Here is a 19675-nt window from a genome sequence, read left to right as displayed (position 1 = left end):
TTTTTGTCTTGATAAAATAAATTAATGAAAGCTTTCCCTTTTTCTCCTTCTCTTCAATATATTTTTCTCAAAATAGCTCATCGGGGCTGTATCCTGCAATTTGCTGTGCCCTCTGGCCCTCATCCAGTAAAGCACTTAAGCATACAAATAGCCCTGGTTTTGGTGGGAAGTGGGCAACCGAGCGCGAGACCCTCCCGTGTGTCCCGACTGCTTCCGTGTCTCTGTCTTTCCAAGGGAAATTTGCAGCACGCTTCCCGCCCTACGCGGTGTTTTCTCCACCAAACATTAACAGTATTTCACAATCCTGTCCCGATCCTTTATTGGTGCATCTATTTAAGAGGTTTTAAGAACTGTTTAGTTGAAATGGAGGATCTTTGCATTTCAGGTAGCTTCTCACGAACTCCGCTCTGGAATTCAGCGGAGATTTTGCCGTCCATCTTAATTTTGAAAGCGCAGCTCATGTCTAATGGTAGTTGAGGAGTTCAGCATCTCACCAGGCATGGCACTAAATCTTTAAAGTAAAATCCAGACAAAGCAGTTCCTGGGAGCCTGCAATTGATTTCAGTCCAGCAATTACTCTGAATTGACTGACTCGAGCACGTTGTCTGTCAATAGCGGGAGTTGCCTGCAGAGACTCGGTTGCGGGAAGCTTTCACGTTTTGCAGGCGGCGAATAAAATCAGGGACCCTAGCAAACATATTTCAACATCAACATGAACAACCTAATGTTGGGAAAAAAACCCAACCTACAAACATTTAAATCTCATGCACTGCATGACGGGTGTATATGTGCTGTCGTTTAATAAAGTAAGACAGAAAATAATGATTTCTCATAATCAGGTTATTACAGGGGACTGTCCCTCCTCTGCAGTTTGGTATTGCTGTCAGGCCAAAACAGGGAGCTAATTTCAGCTTTTAGCCTTTACCAAGTTGCTCTTTCTTGTTTCTTTGCACCACGTCCTTTTTCTAGCTTTCTTTTTTACCCCTTTTTTAAATTATTATTTTGAAGATTCAGAAGGGGGAGGAAAAGAGGATATTACAGAAGCAGAGGCCAAACTGGGCAGGGAAAGTGTTTCAGCTATCCACAGGCAGGAAATTTGAGCTCTTCTGGAACCTGAATGAGTCCTGGAGCAGTCTCGTTATTTTTATATATTTATTTCCCTGTTTGGCTGTTCTGCCTGCTTTTCCCACGTTATCATCAAAGTGGCCCCAGAAGGGACAGTTGTGAAACAGAAACTATCTGTGAGTAAAGGAACAAACCCAGAGTTTTTGTTAAACTACGGATGCCTTGGTTTTAGCAAAACCAAAAACAACTTTAATTGCCGTAAGTATTTACAAATGTTGCTGCTCACTTCTAAATGTGTTTTAATACGGGGGGGAGTGGGGAAAGGCAAGAAGAGATGTCAGTGGCAGCTCCAGCGCGCTGAAATTTGGGTTGGACCAGTACACCCATGGTGATTTCTCCCTTATCCTGCTCTCTGCCCTGGCCTGAATGCAGATAGGTTCGCAGCAGTGAAGCTAAAGGGAAAAATAGTTTCTGCCCCTGGTTCACATGAACTGCTTTGAACTGGAACAGATGTGGATGTGCAGAACTATCTGCTTACAGCAACTGTTCCATTTATAACCCTGGGTTTTCTATTCAGGTCTCTTTATCATTTTAACTTATTTTCTGTTTCCACATCCTTTTCCACAATAAAATATTCTTAACGAACTGAGTTTTCAGCTCGCATCCGAAACCTTTGCAAGTACTATTGCTTGCATGAACTTCCAGTGCCGGCATTATTGTTCAGGGACTTTTTGCTAATAGTGATGGCCAGCGGAGGCAAGGTCGACTTTGGGTTTGTGGTGTTTGTAAGATGGGATTCAGAATATCGGTTTATTCCCAAATTAGGGAAGAATCTGGAGTCTGATGCAACGGGTGATAAAATCTCACAAAAGGTGTTTGAAATATTGAACTTCCAAATGCCATTTCTATTAATTTTCTGCTTTGTTGAACTGTATTCAACTTTGGTGTACAAAACAAGTTTCTGTGCAACCCAGACCAAAACTGTTCCAGTGAGTACGGATAAGAGATTCAAATCGAACCACAAAAATTCGGACAACGGGGTTGTTTTTCCTTGGTATTTTTCAGGAACTCCTACTTCGGAGTAAGTTCATTCACTGATTTGATTAAGTGCTCAATAACTAATTCCAGAAATGCTCTGCTAAGAAAGAAGGTGAGCCCTGCAGTTCCCATTGACCGAGACACAGGGATGTGTCCTGAGATGAAGAACCCGTGTGGTCACATATGAAATCGGTAGTGATGTTTGGTTAAAACTGATCAGTTATGCCTCTCCAGTTCTGCGCTCGCTTGAGCGGACCATGTGGCCTTTATTACAAAATTAGGAATTCATTTTTTTAGAGTTACTTCAGTTTCTCTGTTCTCTAATTTTCTATGGAAACAGTCAGTTGTTTGCATATTGGAGACCGTACGTGTCAAGTTCTTTGTTTTAGTTCATTGCTTTCGGCCTTGACGCAGAAAACAAAAATTTCATCAAAGTTGTGGAGACAGATAGGATTTTAATCTAAACCATATTAAAAGTTGAAACTCTCCATGACCGTGGGGTTTGTTAGGGTTCAGCTGTGAACTACCTCCTGCACTACCTTCGGGAAGGCCACAGATTTTTTTCTTCGTAATCCGAAGGCACTTTTCTCTTCTGGTTGACTCAATAACAACTCTAGAACTGGATGATAAAGTCCTCTGAAGCAATGTTGGTGTTGGTGATGGGATACTCTGAGGAGCAGCCTAGGAAGGCAGGGTGTCCCCGTACCCCAGGCTATGGATTTGTTGCAGCATTGAGTAAGGAATGCTTTGCTCTTGTCAAGTTACCTTCACACGGCTCAAGTTGCATGAAGTTAAATAAAAATAAAAGTAGATATTTGCAGTTTGGAAAAGAGAGTTTCAAATGTTCCCCATCAACAAACAGATGAAGAAACAAAAGGAAATGTGCTTAATCTGCTCTTACTAAGGTTAAACGGATAAGATCTCTCTCTCCATGTGTCAAGCTGATAGGGTGTCAACAGGTTTCAGACACACAACTTGCACTTGCTTAGATTCACTTAAACTCTTGTGTAATTGCACCCTCGGGGTGCACCTTTCAATGTGAAGCATTTCTCTTGCTCTTTTCTCCTTCCCGTTATCCGTATGCTTTCTATTTCAATAGCTGTAGCTCACTTCATTTGCTTGGTTTAATTTCTGTTTAAAGTTTCTTCTAAGAAAAAAACCCCAGATATTGAACTGCAAATTTTTTTTTAATCTCTTTGAATGTTTTTGGTTGTACTGTATGTTGCCACCACATAGAAAACCCTTTCCATGTTACCCCCCCCGACAGAACTGTTCTCCTGAACTCTCGCAGTGTCCTTGCGCCACCCTTCTGCAGCTTTAATGAGAATTAAAACTTCCTGGGAATGTACCCAGTCCACAACCACATCAAAGCTGTGGTTGAAGTCCAGTTTTCAAACAACCCCCAAAGTTGGCCAACTCTGTTTTTTTCAGTTTTGATTTGATATGTCGTATACAGGTCCTACTTGCAACATTCGGCGAAGGCTGGAGAGCAGACATCAAGTTCCCAAAAGCTAATTGCTGTCTGGACTGAGGCAACGTCTCGTTTATCCATTCCTGTAACTTGTCCACATGAGTTGTTTTATCCTCTCTTTCAGCAAAGCACCACTTAATTTGTCTGGTTTTAATATTGACCAGTAGTAATTTCTTAATGTGAAGAATGTGCAACGTAGGAAAATACGTTTGCAGTTCTTTGATAGATCAGTTCCTTTTTTGTTCACGTTTGCCAGTTTTATTGACTTTATTTTTAAGGAAAAATAATTACATGGAGTCTGGTTTTAGTCGAGGACTTATCTGTTTTATGTGAGGAACAGACAAAGACCTGTCTCATCCGAAGAGTAAAATTAGGTGAGGAAAAAAGCGTTCTTTCCCTTCAACAAGTAAATCAAGTGCTTCCACCGTGCGAGAATATACAGCAATGTAACATGTATTGGCACTAAGGATAAGCAGACACATCAACAAAGGGAAATCTTTGACAAGTTCTGGGTATGTCACTTGGACATGGGATGTATCTTAGTAGACAGTCTGTCACTTTTATTCCCTAATAACTTTTGACAAGAGACAGATAATACTGCAGGGTTTATTTTAAGGTAGATTGTTTAATTTTGTGTCTGTTCTCTTTCTTTCTCTTTTTTTTTTTTTTTTTCTTTTGGATACTTTCCCTTTTTCGTACCAAAAAAAAAAAAAATCATGCCCCAGTTCTTTGTTAAGTTTGGGGATTTGGGGTGAGTAGCTGGTTGTATTTGGGAAGGAAGCAATGGGTGCAGAGAGCAGCTGGATGCTGTCAGAGTGTCAGTTCCTTGGCTGTGGGAGACATGTCCTCTGCTCCCATCCCTCCGCCACGTGCTGCGTCCCGGGAGCCGGGAGGGAGCTCCAGGAGCTCGGGGGCTACTAGGTCTCTGTCTGCAGGAAAGAGATGGTACTCCTAAGTTGTCCCCGAGGTTCATGTGGAAGAATACAGCTTTTTTTCCTTTTTGTCTTTTCTTTTTCTTTCTGGATGGATGTTGTTCTTTGGTCAGATGAGCACTTGAGAGTGTTGGTGAGTACTCCTGCGCAGAGCGGTGCTGGTTGAGGTCACTCACAGCCTTCAGGTCCCTGCAAGCCCCAAGACTTCCCTGGCATGACTGAGCAGACTCCCAAACCGTACGATCGTTCAACGGTGGATCGGATGTCTAAAAACATAGGTTATCTGAACGGTACTTGTGACCAAAAGGAGATTTAAACATCAAGGTCTCCAAAAAAGAAACGATTTGTTTGTTCACCACTGCCAGAGCATGCCTGATGCCAGCAGCCGGTGCTTTGCTGTCTCTCTGCGTCCAGCTGCGCTCTCACAGCACCGAATACATCCCAAGGCTGAGCACCCCGAGAGGCGCTGAGTGCCCTCGTCTCCCACGGCTTCCCACGGTCAGAGGGCGGCGGGGAGGAGCGGTGAGTCAGAGGCAGAGCCAGGCAGCTGTGCGGCGGCAGCAGTGGCTCGCTGCCTTCTGGGGCTGGCTTGTTTGGGATGGAGGATTCAGGACCTGAAGAAACCTAAGAGTCCTCTTGGGACCAATGTGGGAGCATAAGGGCTGTCCAGAGAGGCTGCACCTGGGAGGAAGGGGATTTTTTTTAAAGCTCTTGAAAGTGGATAAATTTGGGTGATGCTCTGTCTTTTCTAGCTTCCTGTCGTACACAGACTGATTTGTTATACATCTGTGGCACGATCAATAGATGAGGCATTGGAATATTTACTCACCCGTTTGAAGGGCACAGGAATTTGCCGTGGGAAACCGGCGTGTTCCCGTAGGCTGGAGCTCCCCCAGCCACAGTCTGCCACCAGGCATGTCCCACAGCGTCCTCCAAGAAGGGGGCAAGGAGTCTTAGTCCAAACAGAGGAAAATTTGCCCCTGAAGAATTTTCTTTCAGGTTTCAAAACATCCGAGTTCCAGGTTGGTTGGTTAAGTGTTGTTTGAAAGACTGTTTTTGTAAAACACACATCATAGCCCTTCTTGAATCCATAAGCTCTTTGCATTGGTTGGTGTCTTAGAGCGCGAGTTGGCCAAAGTTTGCGTGAACAAGTGTTTCGCTTTGTGTTTTCTGTATTTTAGTGGCGTTTTACAGCAGCGGGAGTGTGCAGCATAGGATCAAGGAACTCTTTGTTAAAAAAAGAGGAGAAGATCTGTCTTATCTCACTGAATTTGTACAGTAAAATTATGAACTTGGACTATGAGGGTTGTAACTGTAGCATTTCTGAGCCCTCGCATCAATAAAGTGTTTTGCTTTCCGTTGTCTGTGGTTTTAGAAGCAGGGATCTTACTGCCGTACCAGCTTTAGCTCATCAGGAGATTTTGCTCCATTCTCACCATTCTCTTGCCTAAACACTCAATCATTTCTCAGTCTGCTACATGCAGCCTTCACCTTTCCTTGGACTTGGTAGCATCATTTCTTTCCACCCTAACTTATGCAATAATCTTACAGCTTAAAATTATGATCCTGTCATTCCTTACTCGATGCATGTAAAACTTAAACCCAATCAAAAAGTCCAGATGAAAGTAAACAGATGGGTGTGTACATGTATGTCTAAAACCTGCTGCTATGTACTGAACCGGTCTGAGAGCACTGAAGAGAAACTTCTCCTTTAAACTTTCTTTCTAATGCTTTATGAGGGAATAACTTGTAGACTGTTAGGTTTTATTTTTCTGGGGGCAGGCAACCATCAAGTAAAAATCTGTGTGGAGTAAATGAAACTGATAGTCACCAAAGTATGCATTACAGTTTGGAAATGTCTGTGAGAGACTGTCACTGAGAACAGACCAAAAAGGGAGACTGAAAGAAAAATTAGAAGGGAGGTGGAATGTTATTAAAGCTATAATTATAAACATAGGAGGCACTCTGATATTATTTCTTTTCTTTAAAACCGCAGTGTGAGCGGGAATTGCTGCCTGGGAGTTTGCAGCATGGGATGTGGGAAGCCTTTGTTAGGGAAGAGGGGAAGATGCATGCTGTCTCACCAGATTTATGCGTTCCAATAATTAATTTGGACCGTAATGGTTATGAACTGTAGGATTTCTAAGCCCTAATATTGGTGTTTTCCCACTTGCTGTAGCTCAGCTCCAGTAGGCAGGTAATTAATTGAAAGAAATGCAGGCTGCCCCATCACTGGAAAATGTTTGACTCCTGACCGGTTGAAATGTTTGGCTCCTGACTCCTGAAATGCAAAAACCCTGCTCTGGTCCCAGCATCACGTACTGTGTGGACATGGTCTGTCATCCAGCATGTAGATGCAAATGTTTTGGAAAGGGCTTTAGAAAAGTATTTCCACCTCTGTTTTCCTTGGTACCAGCTGCTATTGCACCCTGAAAATAAAACGAGAGATGATTCCTTTGCCTCTTAAGGAAAGGGCATGTTAAACCAATGTTCGTAGTGGTATGCGTTCAAATTTCATACGCTACTTGTCTGGGTGGCTTCAGAAACGTTGCGTTGGAAGATAGGCACCAAAGCTTCACTGAGGTGAAGGGATGGGCTCCAGCAGTAAATAAGTTGTGTAGGTGCATGAAGGACCCACCTTGCAGGTGACTGCCGTGGTCTGCGTCCTGTCACCTGGGGCAAGAGGGTGCCCGTCTTGGTGGCCATGCTGACGCTCAACGTGCAGGCAGGAGCAGCAGCGGGCTTGCAACGCTTACTCCACGTAATTAAACACTTGGGCAGTGCCAGTGGGCAGCAGCTGTTTTGCAAATAACATGATGGAAACGTGTAGGGACATTTTGGTGGCAGTAAGCCCATGCATACTTGCAACTGAGAGCGCCCCGTCTCCCCTTGGATGCCCCCACTCCGTGCCCTCGTTTCAAATGTCCGTAAGGTTGGCTGCGTTAATGAGAGCCGCGGGTTAATTTGCTGAAGTTTGAAAAGCTGTGCTTCCCAGAGCATGTATATGACTGAGGGCACGTGGGTAATCCCATTCAAAAGATTGGGTCTGCTCATACGATACGCTCGTCCCCAGAGCTGTTACGTACTCGCTTAGTCTCCCTTCAGCAATGTAATTAAAACCACTCTTGGCGATGGGCGAGCAAGATGGACTCTTCTCCATGCTCTGAAGTGTTTAATGGCGAATTTCATAAACAGTCCAACAGGCGCTGGCGCGTATTGTTCATGAAGGGTAATACTGGCAGCGCACGCCATTTTGTAATTTACATATAGGGTGTTTTAAAAATTTATGTTAATTTTTTGTGGTGCTCATGGACGTGTTCCAGTTGTGCTCTTTGTGCCCCCAGCTGGGGCTTTCATAGGAATTTGCAACTTAAGAATACAGGAAATGTAGATGGGAAATGTGGGGGAAAATTATTTTGTGTTCTAATACCATTTTCAGAATTTTTGTGGTATATTGAAGATTATCATATGGGGGTTTTTGTGACACCTGACATCAAAGTCACATCATGATAGTGAGAAATTCCGCCTCCCATGGCTTGGCTGCAGAGAGTGAAAATGAAGTGTCTCACATGGACAGTATTTGTTGTGTAAATGGAGGGATTGAGGGCTGTTGCTGTTGGCTTTTTATTTTTTTTTTTTTTTCCTCCCTGTGGTGGCTTTTGGGTTCATTTATTTCATTCAGTTGTGGTCTTAGAAAAAACTTAAGATGTCTTTTTGGTTTTGTCTCCGGTAACTTTCTGGTGAAGGGTGTTACAGAAAAATATTTTACTCCTATATGGGAGTGTAAGAAAAAATGGCATGTTTAGGGAAGCTTGAATGACTCCAGATTTCTGTCCTTTTGCTTTGTGCTGTTATTCCTCATCCTTGTCGCTACTGGAACACTGATGCTTTTAGAAATACCTTTTCAACTTGGTCCTGCGAGTTAGTCAGTGATGAACCAGACCTGTCTAGCCTGAGAGATCTTCGCTTAGCATCAGCAAGACAAATGGCCTGCTTAAAGATGCACAGGTTTGTGTTTTCCTCAATCAGGATTGACGTGCTTTGCCCTTAGTGTTGTACTGACTTATTTTCTTTATAAAGTTTCTTTATAAAGAAGGCCTTGTAGTCAAGTGATCAGAGCAGGAGTTAGCAGGCTGACCCAAGTTGTACCCATGACTCAAATTGCACTGAGTCAACATGCATCTTGGCCAATCCAGGCTGCAAACTGAATTATTAGCAGGGACTTCAGTAAAATTTTGCATTTGGATTTAGCTTGTGTGAAGAAGTGGTTTAAAAGCTGTTTGAACAGGGGAGTTTTAACTGGAGAGGGCTGTTTTGTTTTGGGGGGTTTTTTTATCCATGTTTGTGTTCTGCTCCACCATGTATTTATTTTAAAATCTAGTTGTGCATCAACACATTCTCAATCTGAAATGTAGATCTCGGGCTGAGATGTTTTACATGTTTGAACTGAATCCAGTTTTAAAGTACCAGAGTTATCTAAGAAGTACATCAAAGTTTCCTTTAGTGTTCATTTCTCATTATTATCTGTTCTGGAGCACTGATTGTTTTTCAGTATAATTAGTGTATGTGTTACCCTAAGTTCTCTTTCTGGTCTTGCATCAGACGTGCTCTCATGTTTACAGAGAAGAATCTCATCCAGTTATTTATGAAGCTAAGTTTTACTATGTCAAAACCAAACTTTTGCCCCGATTCCACAATTTTATATATCAGATCTGTGTACTATCGGGTCACTCAAAAGTACTGGTTTGATTTTCTTTGAGGATGGGCACATATGGTTTGCATTTCTATCAAATTCCTTGAAGCACCCAAATGAGTTAACGGTAGCTCTGTTCTCTACGTCAGCTTTAGGTTGGCTGTGGCAGGACAGTTGATCATAGATCTAAAATAAAGCCTGCTGATGCCAAACTGCCCCACCAAAAATTCTGTGAAACTTGAACCAATAAAGTGAGTGGTTTTACCCTTCAGCATTTTGTGTTATGTGGCTGTGGAGTTTTGGATCTGGTACTAGGAGCCTTAAATCTCACATTGTTAAATCAGACTTGTTGTTGCTGATCTTCCTGGGAAAGGATGTGCTCCCATGGCTTGGGATGAGAACCAGACAAGTGCAAAATACTTGATCTGGGTAGGAATGATTAGCTAGTTAAATAGCAGTTCCTCAGAAAAGGGTCTGGGAGTCATAAACTAAGCATAAATCCACAATATCTTATGTAGTAGGGAACATGTTGGCTTACGCAATGTCGTAATTCTGCTCAGGGCTGGAAAAGCCTGACCTGGAGTACCTTATCCAGTTTCAAGTATCTTTTTGAAAGAAAAGTGTGTATCGTATCAGCCTAAAGCTGAGAGGAGAACATCAAAAATTAAAAGAAGTCCACGGGAAGAAAATATGTCTTGGAAGAAAGTAGTGGAAGAGAGGCATTTGGCCAACGGGGTTTGCAAACTTCTGTTTGGGTTTCTAGGCAGAATTGTTGTTTTGGGGGGAATATTCATTATCCTTGTCCTGTTCTGAGGTGCCTTGTGTTAATGCTGAAATTTGCTTGTGACACGAAGGGAAAAGTCCATGTTACAGGAGGGGAAGGGAAATAGTGGGAAACCCTCCATGCGTGCATGGCCTCCGTGCCAGCTGCTTTCAGGAACTCCTGGGTCATCATGTCCAAATCTCTGCTATTTCGGGCAACCACATCACAGAATCCCATTCATAAATTTCTCAAGTACCATTATAAAAATAGTTTGATTTTTTATTTATTTATTTATTTTCTTCTTTTTGCCTCCATTGCTCTGCTATGAACCTCATGCCTCTAATCTGGAGCCTCATCCCTAATGATTATCTTTGAGTGTTTTAAACATTAATGTAGTCACATGTGCGCTTTATTTCTTCTTCATTGCTCTTTGGCTTCTTGATGACCTGACTGGGAAGGGGGGAAGAGGGTAGTGAAGGGGTAGTTTTCTAGCTTAACACACTCAAATGCTTTTATCGTCTTCTAGAAAGACAAGCTCTGTCCATCACTGCCACCACCCCCTCGGTCCTTTTGCAACTGTTTAAATTTGAGTTCATGTTTCTGAAATAGGGGATGATGAGTGCTGCAGGCACTCAGAGGAACACTGCTGTTGCTCTTTCTTCTTTACTGGAAGTACCTTGCTTGAGGTACCCTAAATTGTCATTTGCCTTTTCCTGAGCTATGTCTCGCAGAGGGATAGTTGTACTGCGATAACTGACACATAAGGAAGGAATCCTGAAGTATCCTGCAATGCTAGACAGAGCTACCATGTGATACCTCTGGAGAAGATTAGGAACAGCCTGTGTTTGAGCAGAAACCACGTTCCACTGAACTGAGAGCCCTGATGGGCTTGTAAAGGAGTTACAGTCATAGGAAAGATATTTTTGTGGGTGTTCCTTGAAATCGAGAAGTCCTGTTGCTTTTGGGCACAGGGTGGACAGGCAGTGGGTGTGCAGTTTGAGCAGAAGGTGCTAGCTGCAAGTTGGTTTGAAACTGTGTAAATACATGCTATTCTGCTCTGCGAGTACCTCTCCTACCAGTAGTGACTAGAACTGCTCAACAGAACGTGTCTCCCAAGAGCAAGACGAAGGTGGCTGTGGGAGCAGAGGAGTGTTGTGTTAGCAGTTTCTTACACCATCATGAGGGGGCTCGGGCAATCCAGCAGCTTCAAGTTGTTACCTATAGTAAAACCAATTTCTGCTTGATTTACAAGGAAGAAGAGGTTTACAAGATTGTCCCTTAACTGACACGTGAGAAAGGAGCTGATGTACCAGGTGAGGTTTTCTAGAGATTGAGCAAGAAAAATCTCAGCTGGTTTTTTGGAGGTGAGCGTCATGAGGCAGTAGTATAAAGGCTCAGAAGATTCCCAGCTAATCATTCTCACCTCTTTTGGTAGAGTGAGTCACACATCCTCATTGCGCACAGCAAGTTGAGTTTCTGAGAGAAGGTATTTTTACAGGAGTTTAGGCAAGAGGTGAGATTTAGAAAACTGAAGAAACGTTTGGTCAGGTGTGGCTTACCACGTTCTATGTGGCTATATTTCACATACTCTGAAAAGTTTGAGAAATCTATTGTCACCAGGACCTGAGCAGAAACAGCCTTGTCTTTGGTACCTACAAAGTAAGGAGAAGGCAGAACTGTCAGTAAATGGTAAAACCAATAAGTATTCTTCCCCAAACCAGAAGAAGGAGACTCCAGCTCAAGGGCAGAAAGGACCTTAGGCCGGTGGTGGGGATATTGATCCATTTTAGGATTGCAGAAGCTTGGCATCCCAGCTTAAACTGCCAGCCGTTGCACCCATGAGGACTGCAACCCATGAGGATGCAACCAGTGTACCTCGTTTGGTTCCCAATGATGAAGCCACAAGGCTCCGTTCAGAAGGGCAGAGCTTTATAAGGTCATTGCTGGGTGGAAATTGTTATCTGCTGAACTGAATCGATAGTTTGCAATTTGTAATTCTTACAGCTGTGTGTTGTACCCCAGTGATGTGGATGGATTAATGAAAGATAAATACATAAGAAAATCCCTTTTTCCCCCTCTTTTTTTTCCTGAAGGTGTACGTTTCCTAAGGCATAGCGGCAGCACAACCATTCACTTTAATTGTGCTGCTGCTAAGCGTTTCCATATTTAAACAGTACTCCAGATTGTTTATTGAAGTGGGTAAGCGATACGCCATCCAAACTTCTGGGAATCGCACCATAAATTTCCCAAATAAATAGGCATGAGAAGAGAAGCCAAACAGGATACAAGTGCTAAAAAGCCTCAAGATTAGCAAGATGTGTCCCTTTCTGTCAAACCAGCAAGTAATTGTTTTACTATGAAAAATAGCATTTCAGATACATATTTTTCTACAGTTGACTGATTTTGGTGCTTGGCTTCTTAAATCTTGTTTAAAAGGTCACAGGCTGAGTCCCTTCTAAGAGCCTGAGGGCTGATTAGCGAGTGGAAAGATTAGCAGAGAAAGCACTCGATGTTTTCTTGTCCAGGGAGATCCCGATAGGGTGCTGCAGGAATTGTTACGCAGGCTGGAGTAGGTGCGATGAGGTATTTTTTTTCTGCTGGAACATCATGTTCAGGGGTGAAATACGTACAGCGTTGGTCTGTAGATATTTTCTCCTGTGAGAACTGGCACTCCAAAAGCTTTGGGCTGGGTCAAGTCATACCTATGCTATACTCGCTCCAATTTTCAGTACCATTAGAGCATCCAGCCTTCCACAAAATTAAATTTTGTGATGTACTGTTGTGGGACATTAATCAAGAAGACTTTCTCTGTTCTCTGAAGTTTCCTTGAAGCATCTTGTTGGACTGCTTTGTCTGGAGCTGTGATGGCATTCACTGTCCTTCCTGCCTTCGGTCAGGAGGGCTTCACAGGCAAGAACCAGCCCACAGGTAGGGAAGGAATAAGAAATATAAACTGTTGATCTGAGTTATAAATACTTCCTGAAGGAATATAGTTAGAGACAAAAGTTATCAGGAACTTAGTTTCATATAAACAAAAAAAAAGACTCGTTACAATTAGGTAAGAAAATAAATAGATTCAGAAACATTACATGCGTTGAATCGTTGAAATATTTCTTCATGTAAGTACGTGTAGTTATTGATGGAGCTGCAGTCATTATCCACTGCTTGGGGGCACTAATATCCTTTCTGTATGTATTGGTGGCGTGCAAAATGCCTATACTGCATCCTGCGCTCTTCACCACTGCCAGAGGAGCTGCTGGGATGGAAGCTGTTCCTCAGAGAGGAGGTCTGACATAGCTTTCCCTAACCAGGTCCCTCACCAATTTGCACACCTCCCCCCTTCCTCAGTATCTGGTCTCTTCCAGTCTATAAAGCCAGGGAATTCGACTGCACGCACATTTTATCCCAAGCAGATCTGCTGCTGCTCCTCCATGGCTCTTATATTGGCAAGAAACAAATTTACATCGCTTGGAAGGTCGTCTTATTTTTCACAAGGTTTTTATCGTGCGAAGGAGGTGAAGGGGGCCACACGTGTGCCTTGGCTCGGGGGCTGGCTGTGGGCAATGCCCTGGTGCCGTTGAGCCAGGTGAGATGCCTGCCACTCTGTACGTCTTTACCAAGCAGCTAGTGGAAGGTGCCTTGATCTGCAGTTGGGCTGGAGAGTGACTATGGAAATAAAAATTTACACCCCTAGCAATTTTTTTTTTCAACCACTGCAACTGGTTCAAATATTTTAAATATTGCATGTCTCTCAAATTAAGGCATCGTGCAATAGCTGATCCAGCGTAATGACACCTGTTCCACTGTAACCACTGTTGCTCTACCACATCGCTTCATGGAATATCTCTGATACATGGCCAGTCATAATAAAAAATAGCAACAGCTATGGGTTCCAGACATCCCAAAGGTTAGTAGAGCAAACAGTTCAAGGGCGTTACTAGCAAGCTATCTCCATTAGATTTGAAATCAGTCAGAATTGTGCCACCTTAATTTTTATTTGCCTAGTTGCCCTCTATTCCTTTAAATGCCAGTACCGACACCATAACTGTGGTCAGGGAGGAGAAATTTGCTTTCTCTTAAGCAGCAAAAAATTTATTGCAGGTTTGAAAGCAATCACTTCAAGGTAATTACTGAAGAGCTTGAATATTTTTTAAAAAATTAAAAAATTTAGACACTATTCATGAGACTAGAAACCTAGCTGGCAAATATCCACCACGTGTTTCGTAAACTGGTTGAACAAACCAACTAACATAGAGTATGTGTTATTAAAAAGCGATAAAGTTTGCAAATAGCAGTTTGCAATATATTTTGAAAAAGTTTATGGAATAGCAGATATACTGAAGGACAGTATCCAAAGAAATTACTTTTCTCAATGTTTTGGTAAAACAAGAATTTTTTTTTTTTCATGCAGAGTATTGTTTTTCTAAATGTTTCTGTGCTTGAAGATAAGCAATATATTAAAATTTAATTCCATTTTCTTCCATTGTTTAGGGTTTTTTTCACCGAACTGATAAACATTTACCAGATAAATGAACGGAACATTTTCCTTTTTCAAAAAAAAAAGAAGACAGCGTGTGAAATATTATTCTGCTAACCAAAACAGAAAAACACAATAAAACCTTGTCTTAAGCTTATAAACTTAATCACACTTTAGAGGAAAATAAATTCCTCTCCTAAATTCTAGGATGAAACCTTGGCCCTCTATAAATAACATGGTTACAAAAACTTCAGTGTCTTTCTCAGGAAATATGAAAACAAATGATGTTTTCTCTCTATCTGCATTGATGTCAAACGCTTGCTCTTGGCAGGCGCTGCAGTTTCCTTTCTTACCCAGGGTATCTTCAGGCAGACCATCACCGGACACGTGGGTGAGATCCATTTTGGTCTGCTTCATGCATGGTTATATTTTGCTAAAGTCTCAGAGCTGTAGAAATAATTTAAAAACAAAACAAAACAAAAAAAAAAAACAAACCCCAAACAAACCCTAAAACATTTTTTGGTGGAGCCTTGCATTGTCCAGTCCAGGAGCGACTGATACCATTCACTTGCTGGACCATAATGGAACAGCTACAATTTTGGAATTAACAGAATATTTGGCTACGATAGAGACATACTGTTTGAAACTATCATTTCTAGTTTTTGTTTTGGTGGGTCATATGTTTATGGTGCTCAGAGTTGTTTCCTCAAGGGAGGAGGATTTATGTCTAATACCAAAGAGAGAGTATGTCATAGGAAGATGTATGCTCACCTGCTGATGCTTGTAGTTCTGGGGATGATTTCTCAAAGAATAATGAATAAGACAGAAGGAGCTCTCCCTTTTGATATCTAGCTCACACTTGTTGAGATATAGGGCAACTGTAGTCCAGTATTTTATTATTTCTGGTTTCATTAGTGCATTAGTGTCATGTATGATCATCTTAATGATTAGAAAATTTTTTTTTTTTTTTTGAGGACATCTCTTTGATTTTGCCAAGACATCCTTGTTTATGCACAGGTTGAACACAATGATCTTTGAAAATATATCTATCTTAGGTGCCCACGATATGAACTCATTGGGTTTGGAGGTTTTTTGGGGGGGAGGTAGGGGGTGTTAAGTGCCTACATGCTGGCTGTGGACATGAATGCCTTCATGCAGAAATCTTCTTCTTTGAGGGCCATACCTTTGGTATGGATTCTGAGCTCCTTTTGGAAAAGTACTGCTGCAGAACAAACAAGAGCAAGTTAGGAATGAAACCTGGAAATCTGGATAGAGATTTTGCCTTTGAACACCTGCAGCACCTGCAGAGCCCTCCATGCTCTGCTGCTTTCCATTTTACAGTCGACAGCGATTTCATGGCCATTTCCTCTCCTTCGGTCTTGGGTAGTAAACGTGGATTGACTGGTGTGCCTTTGGATAGTCCAGGCTTTTTCATAGGTCTGTCCCCTGTTACAAAACCTGCAGGGCAGCAGTTTGCACTTAGACTGGGTCTTGATTGCCCCTTTGATATGAAGATGTACCAGATAGTAAAGATTGTAAAGCTCATTAAGGAAGAGACTTGGTGAGCCTGAGCTCAGCGCTGCTGTCATTATCAGCTTCCCTGCCGAGGGCCAAACTACAAAGAATATCTATCTCCGCTCAAACATTTCAAGTGTGTCTTTCATCTGGGGGTCTCAAAATGCCTTACCAAGGCACTGGCCCAATCCTTCCTCTTGCCGGCACTGAAGGAAAGCTGGCTGTGCTGATGGATTAATTTTCTGCTCCAAGAATTTTGCCAGCCAAGATAGGACCACCAGGAATCCTGAGCAGGAGTATCGTATTTTCCTATAGCATGTCTTCCTGCATCCTCTGGCATAGGGCAAGCAAGCTGGCCAGCACGTGGCACCTCGGAGCATCAGACTCTTTGTGGCAGTTGGATCGCACCTCTTCCTTAAAAACAAGGAGGAGACTGCCTGGTTGCATAGTCGCTTCTTAGGTCTTCTGCCTTTGGTATGCCTCAACTTAGTTCATTGAGGCTGGGGAACGCAGGGAATGCTGTTCTCACGGATAGACAAGAGTCAATAGAGTTTTTTCCCTTCATTGATTTTGCGTTCACTTGCTCAGGGAGAGAGAGAGATTGTTTCAATTGCCAGTGAAACTTAGCAGTTTATTGTCATACAACGATGTTGCTCTGCGTCCAAGTTAAAACTGCCGGGGTGTGAAGAAAACTTGTCTGGTTTGGGCTGGGATAGAGTTAATTTTCGTCACAGCAGCTAGTGTGGGGCTATGGTTTGGATGTGTGCTGAAAACAGTAAGAACCCAGGGCTGTTTTTGTTACTGCTGAGCAGGGTCAGGGCATTTTCTGCTCCTCACCCCACCCCACCAGTGAGGAGGCTGGGGGTGCACAAGGGTTGGGAGGGGACACAGCCGGGACAGCTGACCTCAACTGACCAAAGGGATATTCCATACCATATGGTGTCATGCTCAGCATATAAAGCTGGGGGAAGGAGGAGGAAGGGGGGGACGTTCAGAGTGATGGCATTTGTCTTCCTGAGTAACCGTTACGCGTGAGGGAGCCCTGCTTTCCTGGGGATGGCTGAACACCTGCCTGCCCGTGGGAAGTGGGGAATGAATTCCTTGGTTTGCTTTGCTTGTGTGCACAGCTTCTGCTTTCTCTGTTAAACTGCCTTTATCCCAACCCATGAGTTTTCTCCCTTCTACTCTTCTGATTCTCCCCACCATCCCACCGGATAGCTGCCGGCTGGGGTTAAACCACGACATCTCGCTAGAACCAAGCTTTTGCTGAGTGCAGGATTTTAGTTTTGTTTTTCTCATATAGCACAGTGCTAGAGGCTGCACTGGGACCTCAGATGAATGTTGCCTACCACCATCTCGGTATCAAATCAGCTCCACCTGCTTTGGCACACCCAAAGAACATATATAAGGTGGAGCTCTGCCATACAATACCCGACCCCACCCAGAGTGACTGGCTCTTTCAGCGCAAACGTAGAAGAGCTGCGGTTACTGAATACGGTGATTGTAGTCAAAACTACCTTTATCAGGTTAGCAAAACCATCTGAGACTTCCATGCCTAAGTCTATGCAGTCTGAATACCCTTGTGACTGACGAAATCTAAACAGGAGTGCAAATGTTTCAAGATTAGGACTTTAAATGGGAAATCTCTTGGATCAAGAGCAGCTTTGCCAGTGAGTATACGCTATGGGCTCAGCCCCAGGTTGCAGTCCGTGACTGGTATTTTAATAGTAAAAAAATCCTGATAACCTTTGGATCCTCATTTTCACATGGTTGGTATAAGGAGCTATTTGTAATAGCTTGGTAAAGGAAAATATACTTAATATTTCAATGTCTTTAGATATCTTTAAAAGCTGCTGTGAGAGTTTAGGTATACGTTGTCCCAGTACATACCAATTCTCTCCCCATAATCTCTAGTATTTTTTTTCCTTTCACTTTAACTGGTCCCATTTGTAAAAACTGCCTTCCCTCGGAACATGCATACAAAACCAACGAGCATCATAACCCTTCGCTAGCAGGATTTGCAGAGCATGGATTCAGTGGATCTTCCGTATCTAGTCCATCCTCTTGTTCTCACGATACATATAACTCGGGACATGACATTCCAGAGAGCATTCAAGAAAGTCATCGGTATGCTTTGGGATGTCAGCAGTAACTCACCTGAGAAGGAGGGTTACAGCCTTTAGTCCTGATGCATTTCGGCGAATCACGCCAGTGCTTCTGCTCTCATTCAAACTAATATAAAATGTAAACGACTAAACAGTTCCTGGTAGGTGGGGAGGGGGGGTTGAGGGGGAAGTGCAATTTGTCTTGGGGGTGGGTGGAGGAGGCTTTGTGTGTTTTTTATAAAATGTGGGATTTTCCAGGGTCTAAATATACGGGCAATATGAGTCTTGTTGTGGTAGAATTTATATTTGCTGGTCCTTTATGTGCTGTTGAAAATGCCAATTTTCAACCCAAACTTTCAAGCAAAATGTTCATTTTACTATCATTTTGGTTTTTAGGTAATTTGCTCTTCATTTTTAGATTTCACATTTCCCAAGGGTTGTATCAGATTAGATGTGTTCAAGCCTAGGGCTGCATACCGCAAACAGTAAATTAATCTTTAAAAACAAAAATAGAAGGGCAGAAATAGAAATGATGTCATAGTTGTGTGTCCTTCTAAGCTTCTTTTAACATGTTGCTGATAATAATAGATCAATAACTTTAAAGCTGTAGACAGCCTTCCAGGAAAGCTGCAGCCCCACTCTAGAGACCCACCGTTGCTAAGTCAGTACTGAGAAATATAGTTAAGCAAGTTGATGATTCAAATAATCCTGCCAGGAGCTCAATTTTCTCCACCCGTGTGACAGGAGTTGGTTTTCAGACTCCCAAATACTGAACACAAAGTCTCTGAATGGACTCCGCCATTCAGCGTAATGCAAAGTGCTAACAAAGTTGTCAGCATCGGCTATATTAAGATTGTCCTGCTTTAAAAATATTTCTAATCTCTAAAGGAAAATGTCTCCGGAATCCAAGTTTTATTTCGCTGTTCGATCTTTTTCTTTTTTTTTAATGGATTGGATCATAACCTCCTGTTTGCTTCATTAAGGTAATACCCTGTACAGACCTAGGCTCCAGCCAAGTTCTAAAATAAATGCAAAAGCAAAGGAGATGGGTGAGTTCCAGGGTGTCCTACTTAGCACGGTGCTACAGGAGATCAACGGGGCAGGGAGTCACCTCTCTGCAGGCGGCTGGACGGGAGGTGTCGGCATCCCTGACAGCATTAATCTTGCCCGGGGGTAGGTCCTTGCCTTTTCCAGCAGCCCTTTACCTGCCAGGCCAGTCAGTGGTATTAGTGCAACCTCCTGCATCTCCAGAAGCGTTGCTGCTGGAGGCAACATCTGGCTGTTCGCAACTGGAGAGGCCAAGGAAAAATTAAATCAAATTGTTGCAGATGTGGATCTAATCAGTGCTTAACTTCTGGACTTTGAACAGAACAAAAGTTCAGGACATGTACGAGTGCTCCTTGGAGAGCACTGTGGTTCCTGACCGGGCTGTTGGTCTCAGGCCAGCGCCTCGTAAACAGGTGTCAGCATCCCAAAAAAGAACTCCCCTCTTTGCCAGCGGTGGGTATCCTCGCTGGCGGCCCCACGGCAGAGCTTCGCGGGCCAGGAGGAATGACCCATAGGTCAGGAATGAGACGCGCTGGTGGGGTGGCATACCGAGGCTTCCTTGACATTTG

General features: G+C 43.0%; 1 protein-coding gene across 7 annotated transcripts in view; it reads left to right on the top strand.

The window, feature by feature from the left end:
• The window catches only part of ANO1 (anoctamin 1), an 84062-nt gene that overhangs the window by 9992 nt on the left and 54395 nt on the right, over nt 1-19675 (top strand). The window contains exon 1 of one of the 7 annotated variants that reach the window (XM_054827668.1): nt 4621-4639. The exons of the other annotated variants lie outside the window; for them this stretch is intronic. The gene's annotated coding sequence lies outside the window, so the exon portion shown is untranslated. Of the gene's footprint in view, nt 1-4620; nt 4640-19675 lie in introns of those variants that run through there. 7 annotated transcript variants of the gene reach the window in all.

Source organism: Grus americana, chromosome 5 (assembly GCF_028858705.1).
Source record: "Grus americana isolate bGruAme1 chromosome 5, bGruAme1.mat, whole genome shotgun sequence".
In the NCBI taxonomy this organism is placed as follows: Eukaryota; Metazoa; Chordata; class Aves; order Gruiformes; family Gruidae; genus Grus; species Grus americana.
This window is presented reverse-complemented; position numbering and strand designations above follow the sequence as displayed.